Source organism: Hydra vulgaris, chromosome 03 (assembly GCF_038396675.1).
Source record: "Hydra vulgaris chromosome 03, alternate assembly HydraT2T_AEP".
NCBI classification, from domain to species: Eukaryota; Metazoa; Cnidaria; class Hydrozoa; order Anthoathecata; family Hydridae; genus Hydra; species Hydra vulgaris.
Genome location: NC_088922.1, coordinates 42806867 through 42814740, shown reverse-complemented (window position 1 = coordinate 42814740; position 7874 = coordinate 42806867). Strand labels below are relative to the sequence as shown.

Here is a 7874-nt window from a genome sequence, read left to right as displayed (position 1 = left end):
TCAGGGCCTCAACTTGATAAAGTCAGAAAAAATTTTATAGAAATTTTCAAAAACATTGGCTTTCAAATTGAGATAAACATTAAATTAAAAATTGTGAATTTTCTTGATGTCACATTTAACCTCTCGGAAAATTCTTATAGGCCTTATAAAAAAACCTAATCATGAATTATCGTATATTAATATAAATTTGAATCATTCCCCTCAAATCTTAAAACAAATTCCCATTTCAATTAACAATAGACTTAATCAAAACTCCTCTAATGAAAATATTTTTAACTCTTCCAAACGCGTGTATGAAGATGCTCTTAAAAAAAGCGGATTTAAAAGTTTCGAGCTAAAATTTGAAAAAAAAAATTGCAAAAAAGCAAAATAGAAATAGAAACATAATTTGGTTCAACCCTCCGTACAGCAAAAATGTTTCAACAAAAATTGGAAACGCGTTTTTAAAATTAGTTGACAAACATTTCCCTCCCTCTAAAAAATTGCACAAAATTTTTAACAGAATCACTATTAAAGTAAGCTATAGCTGTACAAAAAATATTGAAAGAATTATAAAAGCCCATAATTTTGCATTGATTAATAAAAATGAATTTCTCAAAGAAAAAAATACTGAAAATTGTAACTGCAAGCAAAAACTTGACTGCCCTATGAATGGCAAATGCTCATCAAAAAACATTATTTACAAATGCATAGTTTCCTCGCAAAACAACCCTGATGAACATTATATTGGCTTAACCGAGGGCAAATGGAAAAAACGTTATGCCAATCACAAACAATCTTTTAAACATAAAAAATACTCAAAAGAGACTATGCTGTCTAAATATATTTGGCAACTAAAAGAAAAAAATATTAATTTTAAAATAAACTGGTCTATCCTAAAAACTGCGCCTGCCTATAACAACATTTCCAAAAAATGTATACTATGATTACAAGAAAAATTTGAAATTATAACTCATTTAGATCAAGAAAATTTACTGAATAAAAAATCAGAATTAATTTCTAAATGCAGACATTAAAATAAGTTCCTTTAAAAAAATTATAAAAACAAATGACCAGTCCAAATTTATACTAATTCTAAAGAATTCTTTTCATGATTTTATAATTATCTAATGTAGTTGATGCAACTTCCTGGTTGCAAAATACTACAGTTATTACATAAATAGTTATAACAATTCCCAACTTCCTGTGAAATAATTTTTCTATAATTTGAAAACTTTTTTATGTTTAGACATTCTTCCTGATGAACCTACTGATGGTGAAACACAGTGTTGAAGTAATCAAAAATTAGATAAGTGTTTTTACTAATTTGTTATTGCTCTGTTCTTTTAGAACATTGAGCACTCTGTTTGTAGAATACACTAACATAATTTATATATATATATATATATATATATATATATATATATATATATATATATATATATATATATATATACATATATATATATCTATATATATATATATATATATATATATATATCTATATATATATATATATATATATATATATATATATATATATATATATATATATATATATATATATATATATATATATATATATATATATATATATATATATATATATATATATATATATATATATATATATATATATATATATATATATATATATATTAGAGGAAATTTACTTAACGAAAACTTTTCTCATTTAACACTGTGTTTCATCAATAAAGACTCATCAGAAATGAGCATTTCTGATGAGTCTTTATTGATGAAATAAAGTGTTAAATGAGAAAAATTTTCATTAAGTGGTTTTCTACTAATTTATAGTTGCTCTGGTCTTTTAAAAACATTGAGCACTCGAACTTTGTAGAATACATTTTAAAAATTGTTTATATATATATATATATATATATATATATATATATATATATATATATATATATATATATATATATATATATATATATATATATATATATATATATATATATATATATATAAATTAGTAAAAAACTTTTTTCTTCAACTCTAAATTTCACCATTGCTGGATCATTAGGAAGAGTTACTAAATCTCAAAAAAATTCAATTTATAGAAAAAAATATTTTACAGGAAGTTAAAAATTATTATTAAAAAAATTTTAATTACTATATTTTCTTGGTTAACGGGAAGTTACAGAAAGTAATTATTAAATAAATTTCTTTGGAATGGGGATAGTTTAATTTGGTCATTTGTTTTTATAATTTTTTAGTCTCTTTTGAATATTTTTTGTTTTTAAACGATTGTTTGTGGTTGGCGTAACGTTTTTTCCATTCCCCCTCGGTTAAGCCAATATATTGTTTATCAGGGTTATTTTGTGAGGAAACAATGCACTTGTAAATTACATTTTTTGAAAAGCATTTTCTATTTAGAGGGCAATCTATTTTTTGTTTACAATTGCAATAATCAGTGTTTTTTTCTTTTATATGTTCATTTTTATTAATTAACGCGTAGTTGTGGCCTTTTATAATTCTTTCTAAATTTTTTGTACAACTATAACTTTAATGGTATTTCTGTTAAAATTCTTATGTAATTTATTAGAGGGAGGAAAATGTTTGTCTACTAATTTTTTAAAAAAAACTTTTTTTAAATTTTTTTTTGAAAATTTTTATACATATAATGATATTTATATATATATGAATAAAAGTTGTAAATAATTCTAAAATACTTTTTTACATAATGCGATCTCCGTTTTGTTATGACTTTTTTTGTTATAAACTGCACAGGAAAGTTTGGTGCCTTTTTATTGTCATTATGTCATTATCTTTTTTCATTATTAATACTGTGATGTTCATGATGACTTTGATGTTTTACACATAAGATTATTTATTCTTGGAGTCAAAAAAACTTCAAATGAATCTGGAGAAAGGGTAATGTTGCATTTTCCTATTAAACTTGGAAGCGGACAACCGGGTAAACATTCGAACTTAAAGTCTCGAATTAACCGAGTAAAGAAAAAAAAGAGCTCTTTTTCAGCCATTGTTTTCCCTAAACAAGCTCTTAAACCAATAGAAAAAGGCAAGTAGCTAGTTGCTTTGCTTGAATCAAATATGTTATCTTTATTAATCCATCGATAAGGATTAAATTCTTCAGGTTTTTCCCAGTGGTTAGTATCATTATGAATCTGCCAATGATTTATTATTACAGTTGTATTTTTAGGAATGCTATACCCCATTAGAGTTGTTTCACTCATCGTTTTGTGTGGTACTCCGAGTGGAACAACTGAAGCTAGACGCAAGGACTCGTTTATTGAAGCTTTAACAAGATTAAGCGAGTCTAGGTCTTTCAAAGATGGATACCGGTTTTCCCCTACAACTGCTATTATTTCGTTGAAGATTTCTTCTTGAATTTCTTGGTAATGAATCATGTAAAGAGTTAGCCATAACAATGATGTCAAAGTGGTCTCAACGCCACCTAAAAACATATCACCAATAATATGCTCCAGATTTTCATTATTTAAATCCTCCTCGATCTTTGTTTTTGTGGTTTTGTCTTTAGAAAACTTTATAATAGAATCTACATAATCTCGAATGTTGTTTTCATCATATGTTTCTTTATGTACTTTTAATTCTTTGTTAAGAAAAAGAAAATATTTAGAAAGCGTGATTTTAAATTCTTTTATTTTAGTAAATGGCAAATATTGCAACCACGGTAAAAAATCAATAGAAGATGTATTTGACACTCCAGCGAATAATTGGTTTATCATAGTAAGGATTTCTTTAAACGCCGGATCTGAGTACTGGTATCTTTTGCCAAAAACAATAAAACTAATCACATTTGTTATTGCAGCACCTATAAATACATTTTGTATATATATATATACATATATATATATATATATATATATATATATATATATATATATATATATATATATATATATATATATATATATATAATGAATTAACTTCGTTTTTGATATATATATATAAGTTTCTTCACTTTTTTTTCCTAAATTTCAAATTAAATCATTTACCAAACTCTGTTTTTAACTCAGTCGGTTTCTTTGATTTCTGCAAAAGCCTTCTATGCAAATCATCGCTTTCTTTTAAAAGTAAATTTTCAAAACTTTCACTTTTTTCTCCGTAAAACAGTAATGAAGAGTGTACAACTTTTCTCAAATTTTTCCATAATGGCCCATAGTCCATGAACGTAATGACTTTATATCCACGTGTGGCTAGTTGAACTGCGTAAGAAAATGGTCGACCAGCAAATATTGTTGCTTTTTGAACTAAAGCTTCTCTAGTTGCATTTATTTCTGAAATTATAACAACCCTTTTCATTCCAAAACTAATACTGAAGATATTTCCGTATTTCTTTGAATATTCAGCTAAAGTTTTGATGAGGTTGTAGTCCTAATGACAGAAGGTTACCAATAACAGGTAAAGGAAATGGTCCTACCGGGTATTTCCTGCATTCCAGTAAGTGCATAATGTATGATACCATAATATACAACAAAATTGGAGAAACAATAGCACAGAAAATCTCAAGCCACATTTTTTAAACTGTTTGATGAATATTTTGAAAAAGTTGGAAAAATATCTAAAAAACTGTATAATATTAAAATAATTATTTAAAAATTAATAAAACATATAATAAAAAATAATTTAACACATAAACACACACATAAATATGTATGTATATATGTATGTATGTAGGTATGTATGTATGTATGTATGTATGTATGTATGTATGTATGTATGTATGTATGTATGTATGTATGTATGTATGTATGTATGTATGTATGTATGTATGTATGTATGTATGTATGTATGTATGTATGTATGTATGTATGTTTGTTTGTTTGTCTGTATGTCTGTGTGTGTGTGTGTGTGTGTGTGTGTGTGTGTGTGTGTGTGTGTGTGTGTGTGTGTGTGTGTGTGTGTGTGTGTGTGTATGAATGTATGTATGTATTTATATACGTATGTATGTATTTATTTATAAATCAGTAAGATAAGGAAGGAGGTGTGAACGTCCTTTCAAATACTCTTCAGCGGTACTCAGTGAAAAGACCGTAAGAACTTCTTGGGGCACCTAAAATAAATGAATAAAAAATTTATATATGTATGTATGTATGTGTGTATGTATATTTAATGTTATAAAATAGTTCAATATAAATAAATCCTATCATTAAGTTTTATAGTTTTATATTTTAAGACAAAATTTTCATGATGTTGAAACATGAATGGTTAAAATTAAAAACTGAAAAAAAAACAACGAGAAATAGAAAACCTTGTTAAAATACTTTCATTTAAATTAAAAGAATCTTAAAATTCAAACGTTAAGCCGTTAAAAATCTAAAACTTTTAGTGATTGTATCGTTATATATTTAAAATAACAGTATAAAACATTCAGCATCAATTATTTTCCTAATTCTAGAAAAGTTTTGCTTTTTAATGAACATTGTTTAATTATGCATCAAAAAATTTGAATTTTTAATTCATTTTTATTTTACTTTTTATCTTTTTTTTTTTGTGCTTTGAAACTATCAATCATTTCATTGTTGTAACTAATCATCTAATTATTTTTTTTAATAATATCATTTGACATGGTAACACAATTTTGTTGCTTAGTACCTCAATAGCTTTGGCTTAATTGTTTGCTGAACTTGATGGTACTTCAATGAAAAATGAATTTAAAAAAATCTTCTTTATAAACTAAAAATATAAAAACTTTTTAGAAAGTTTTTTTTAAGATTTTATAGCGCTGTTCCAAAAACAATAAACTACAAAACTAAAAAAAAAATCACAACTAACTTTTTAATTTAATTAAAGTTACTCGAACAACTTTTGAATTTGCTCTTCAGTATTGTTTCAGGGGAGACAAGAAGAAACTGTATACATTTTTACTGATATATATGTATATATATATATATATATATATATATATATATATATATATATATATATATATATATATATATATATATATATATATATATATATATATATGGCAAAAACGGGGGTAAAACCCCCGTTTTTTCCATTTTTATTACCGGTAAAACCGGTAGTTTAAAGTTTTTTCAAAGGAATAAAAAAAGGCTTGAAATGCAGCAAACCGACTTATAATTAAAACAGATTTATATCACATAAAGTTAATCTCATATTAAGCTTAAAACAATACATCCGCTTTCAGATATTACAGTTAAATATCACAAAAAAAGAGCTTAAACAGTTTAAATAAACTCAAATTCTATAGATTGACTGATATAACATTTAACACAGTTGTTAGGCATTCAATATAGAAATTACTGCTGATTGCTGAGCTTTTTTCAACAGAAAATAACCTCGTAAAATGCATAAGACATCAAGAGTATTATCATTCAAGCTTGATCTGAGTTTTGTAACAAAAAGACCACTGGCTGAGAAAGAACGTTCAGCTTCAACACTAGTTACTGGTATACCCATCAATGCATTATACAGCATTTCTAAGTTGTTTGTGCGAGTTTTTGTCAGCTCAAAAACTGCCATTTTCTTCAACAGTGATTTGGAACTGGTGCTTACTCTCATCCTCTTTGAACTAGAGGGACACTTCAGAGCATCCTTGATAGACTGTTCCAATTGTTCTGCCAGGGAAGATTGTCCTTCATCAATATTGGGTATTTCTTGACATTTTTCTTTCGATTTATCTTCATCTTCGTAGCTCTCCTCAAACAGACGGCAGAATAATTTGGCAGCAGTATTTGCAAGGGCATTTCGTTTCATTTGTGGAGTGTCAAAGAAATCCGTACTTTGCCCTTGCTTGTCCAAGGCCTCTGAATCGTTTAAATAAATCAATAGATTTATTATATCAGGATTTCTTCTTTCCTTTATTCTTTTGACTAACATTTCTAATAACTCTTTGAAAGTTGAATTCTGCATGCTCAAAAGGACATCTTGATAGGCTTCTTTAGCTTAAAAAATCTAGACATCATGTCCACCAAACTGTTCCACCTAGTTTTTGAGTCAAGTATAAGTGATAGTTCTTTTTTAAACTCAGCTAGAACGTGCTTTTGAAGAATACCATCGTTTTTGACAGGGGACTTGCGAAACATGCGTACACAACATCTTACTTTTGAAATAATGTGTCTCAGATCTTGACGGACTTAAGGGGGTTGATCATCTTCAATTACTACTTGAAAGTGTCAGTAATTAAGATGATTTTTTTAATAAAAATAGTCTTATTTAGATGCCTTATACTTTTGAATAATTATATACCTAGGCTACAATACTTACCTGTAATCCAAAATCTTCTTCATCTTCGTAATTGCTGTCATCAGAGATGGAAATATCATCAAGTGCAAAATCTTCTTCTTCATCGAGATCAGGAATGACTTCTTGGACCGGAGTTGTTTTGTATAAAACATTACAGACTGCTAAGTGGATGCCATGTGCCAAGCACAATTGATGTGTTGGTAAAATAGCTTTTCCGAATTTTTTCATTACAGCAGCTCCATCAGTTGTAGCTGCCACAATATCAGAGTCCAGACAAATTCCAAATTCTTTTAGCTTTTCTCTAATAATGGTCACAGCTTTATCCGCTGGCATTGAGCCAGAAATTCTTACCATTCCCAAGTTCAAATGCCGATTCTTGACATGAACATTGATATTAATAAACCTTCTGTTACGAGATGATGCGTGTTCATCAAGAGTAATGCTAAAACAATTTTTGTTTTTCTTCATTTCTTCAAACTGCTTTTTATAAATGTCTTTAACCTCAAGACAGTGCTTCATAATAATTGCTTTGATCGATTTTGCATCTTTTGGCAAGTGGTATCCTTGAGCTCCCAATGCCGCTCTTAAACGTTGACTTTTTGCCAGTACTCAAATTGGTAATCCATCAATGGCGACTAACTCGGACTAGACAACTGCCAAGGAATCTTTTTGGGTCA

The 7874-nt window shown here is 27.1% G+C and overlaps 1 pseudogene; it reads right to left on the bottom strand.

Moving 5' to 3' along the window:
* Nucleotides 1-2695: 2695 nt before the first annotated feature.
* On the bottom strand, nt 2696-4602 carry LOC136078173 (steroid 17-alpha-hydroxylase/17,20 lyase-like; annotated as a pseudogene).
* Nucleotides 4603-7874: the final 3272 nt, after the last annotated feature.